Below are 3847 nucleotides of genomic sequence, written 5' to 3' on the forward strand. Positions count from 1 at the left end.
TGCTGTATAAATGCCACTGCTCGCACAATACCTAGTTGAGTTTTTTTTCACCCACATACTGTTTCTTTTTGTGCCAGATCTGTTTTGATCTCTGAGAAACAGACACGAGTATAAAAAAACAAACAAAAGAAAAAAAACTTTTTTTGTGTGTGTGTGTGTAATATTCATCAGTATACTTTGGCAACTCTTGTTGCGTCCTGATTTTTAATTTTTGTCATCATCGTCTGGTCACTCTATGCGAGTGTCGCTGATACGCAAGCAGTTCGGCAAAGTCATACACAACTAGCTAACTGAATCACAGTCATGAAATTAGCCAGTTAGGAAGTACTAGCTGGCTAGCGGCTACCTAGCCCTGCAGTCATGTAAACCAGTAATGAGACTAGGGGTACGTTTACATGACAACGATGTACTAAAAACTTAAAAGTTTTTCCTTTTGCGTTTTTGAAAAGTTTCGCGTACAGACGACAAGGTTGTCAAAATGATCCCCGTTCACACGGATCCGCGAAAATGACTAAAAACGCTGGCCAGTAATTGCCGATGTCATTTGTAAAGAAACACTACATGCCTGCGCACATAAGCATTCTTCCACAGAGTGGTGAGTACAAACAATGAAGATGGCTAAAACATTGAGCAATTTTGTCTGGACAGACGATGAGGTTGCTTTATTACTACAGTTACTTTGCTGGAGAAGCGTCAATAAACTCAATCTTGAGCAGCACAAACACTGTCCTGTAGTCCGCCATTGTAGTTTTGAATGTCTCGCGCATTGTTTTGAAGTACTCACGCGCATGAACACATGATAAGCGTGTGCATGACGTCATCGTTTCACAGATTCGTGTTGTTGTATGTTTACACGGAGACAATAACGGCATCGTTTTCAAAAACTTGCACTTTGAAACCCGTTTAAAAAAAAATCAAACAGGTTTCAATTTAAAAACGTAATAAGGTTTCTTACCAGATGTAGTTTTGTTGGCGTTTCTGCCAAAGACAAACTCTTCTGTGATTGGTGCCATGTTGTTTGTCGTGTAAACGAACAGCCAAAACACACAGTTTTCCATTTTTAGTTAAACATTGTCGTGTAAATGGCCCCTAGGTAGCTAGCTAACTATCCGGCTAATATGATATCGCTGTGTGCCGAACAAGACAGCACTGACAATGCAATACAGCTACTGACTGAACACAACAGCAACTCTGGCGTCAACACCATTTCTGTTTATTAATGTACTATTTAGTTAAATGCCATTTAGCCAGTTTTGAGGTCTAACAAACATGTGGAATGCATTTCCTGTCCCATGTATGTTATGAAAGCTCGAACGATATGAAAAAAAAAAATATTGTTATAATATTTTTGGCCATATCCTCCAGCCCTAGTTGTTCAGCTTCATGTACTTTTAAGTATAAGTACAATTATTATACTTATGATTTTAGGGTGAAATATGGGCTGGCTTTGTAAGTTTCACCTGCAAGTCCTTAGATACTGTTAGTTTAATGTTCGGTCTCTGACTGTTAACAAGCTTATTAAAAATGCATGCCTTTAATGCATGACAGAAATGCTTAGTTTTGACATTTTATACATTCTAATTTTTACAAACGTGTGTTAATGAGCTGTGATCATTAAGATGAAGTTCACAAAGTCATTTATTACTTCATAACATGCATACAACAATCTTATAACAGCAGCATCCATAATAAACAGCAGTGTTTATTATGAAACTGGTCGAATATCATTGTGGGAGAACAAAGCATTAGATAATTTAATAACTTTAATGTCCTGTATATAATAAAGGGGGCATTTACATAGCTGTTCATCTGGGCTTTCTTTCCAAGCCCTATCTAATGTGTGAAAGTCATGTGTGGTAGGTACTGTAGGTGTGAAATTCAATTTCATCACCACCTTCATAAATGTTTCAGTCTTTCGGCCCTCCTTAAAGAAATGCATTTATTTTTCTTCTGCTTGGGCTGATCCATCATGCTATTTGGATTTATAGTTTTGTCTGTGGAAAAACTGGCAAGGAAACAGGAGTCACAATAGAGCCTTCAGAACTTAACCTATAAACCTCCACAGAAAGCATGTGCTCAGGTAATACATGCTATTATGTAGTTTCACCGGTCGTGACCTTAGCAGTTTGCAGTAATCATTGCACATCTTTACAGTGGTAACTTCTTGACATCTAGTCCATTTTGCCAAACCATTTACAATGAAGATATACAGTCTTCAGCATAGTTTAAAGCCTCATACCTTACAATCCTTTGAGTTATTTAATATCCTCTTTTTTTTTTTTTTTCTGCCACATTCATGGTTGACTCCAGCTTGGCTTTACTTCTGCAAATATAAAGTACAGTATTAAGCAAATTTACCATCATATGATCCAAATAGGTATAATGTGTTTATATGATGAGGCACAAGGGCTCTTGACATAGTTTATGAACACTCACATACTAGTGCAGTCCTTGATGGTACAGATAACAGCTGTCTCCTATACATATAAATGCATTTTTATTTAAAAGGGCACCATCCACCTGCTCTCAACTGATGCACTGACCCTAGTGAGAGAGCCATCTATATCCTGTGTTCTCAATTCCATCTTAGTGAGGAAGAGGGAGGTTGCATGTCAGTTTGTTATTTCATTACTCCATTGATTCAGTCTTTCATACCTGATAATCAAATGCATGATCGTTCATAAATAAGTGTTAGCAAAAGTAAAAACAGCAGCTCTCCCTTGGCTCAATTCATCACTTTGATAAAAAAGTGTGAATCATCTATGGATGATGTCACCTCAGTTCAGTAATAAAGTGATTAAGCACGTCAAGGAGTTAATTAATCTCTACAAACCAGCTAAAGTTCAGAAACCTTCGAATTTGGACGGATGCTACATCAGCAGCAATTAGTCATAATAGTGCAACAAAGTTCAAGGAATGAGGAAGTGGGAGACAGCGAATCCAACTCAAAGGTAGATTTATTCTTCACGCAAAAACACATTTGCTTGACTGTGTAACAGTAAAACTTCACACAAACACTCAAACGATATATATAAATTAGGACTGGCAGCGGCCAACACACTCGAAGCTTCAGCTGGTCTCTCCCCCTCACTCTGAGGTGTGGGCCCTTTCAGTTCCCCCATCTCTCACTGCAAACAACGAAACCGCAATTACCAGCAATTCATCTCAGGTGAAAACCTCTCTTCCCAGACGAACGCTCGACCATGCCCTCGCCTCCACATACCCCCACCGCCCGACTCAGGCCGGGGCAAATGTTTGGCCCCCGAACATACCCCCTCCCCCCCACCTTCTGGAGAGGAAGTCGCCCCCGACCTGTGGACCACCTTGAACTTAAATGGCTGGAGTGCCAGATACCAACGGGTGATCCGGGCGTTGACATCCTTCATGCGGTGGAGCTATTGGAGCGGGGCATGTTCCGAACAGAGGGTGAATGCTCGTCCTAACAAATAGAAGCGGAGAGTGAGGACCGCCCACTTGATGGCCAAGCACTCCTTCTCTATGGTGCTGTACTTCGTCTCGCTCATAGAGAGCTTCCGAATAATGTACAGCACCGGGCGCTCCTCCCCTCCACCACTTGGGACAGTACCGCACCCAGCCCCCTGTCCGATGCGTCGTCTGCAAAATAAAAGGGAGAGAGAAGTCAGGGGAATGCAGAAGCGGCCCGCCACAAAGTGCAGCTTTTATCTGCGTGAATGCTTGTTGGCACGGGTCCGTCCACTGGACCTGGTCTGGAGCTCCCTTTTTAGTGTGATCAGTCAGTGAGCTGGTGATGATGCATAACATTCAACATAATATAAAAGACACAGCCTCATGGTCTTTTCTTTAATTATTGCATATTTGTATGGAA

General features: G+C 40.9%; 1 long non-coding RNA gene across 2 annotated transcripts; it reads right to left on the reverse strand.

Moving 5' to 3' along the window:
* Positions 1–1529: 1529 nt before the first annotated feature.
* Positions 1530–3433, reverse strand: LOC127447074 (uncharacterized). Of its 2 annotated transcripts, XR_007898278.1 has the most exons (4): positions 3154–3211; positions 2437–2585; positions 2240–2323; positions 1530–2005 (listed from the first exon to the last, which is right to left on the reverse strand). It is a non-coding gene; the product is annotated as an uncharacterized LOC127447074 (long non-coding RNA). The 2 variants fall into 2 exon arrangements; XR_007898277.1 differs by having other exon boundaries at positions 2437–3433.
* Positions 3434–3847: the final 414 nt, after the last annotated feature.

The sequence above is a fragment of the Myxocyprinus asiaticus genome, chromosome 10 (assembly GCF_019703515.2).
Source record: "Myxocyprinus asiaticus isolate MX2 ecotype Aquarium Trade chromosome 10, UBuf_Myxa_2, whole genome shotgun sequence".
NCBI lineage: Eukaryota > Metazoa > Chordata > Actinopteri > Cypriniformes > Catostomidae > Myxocyprinus > Myxocyprinus asiaticus.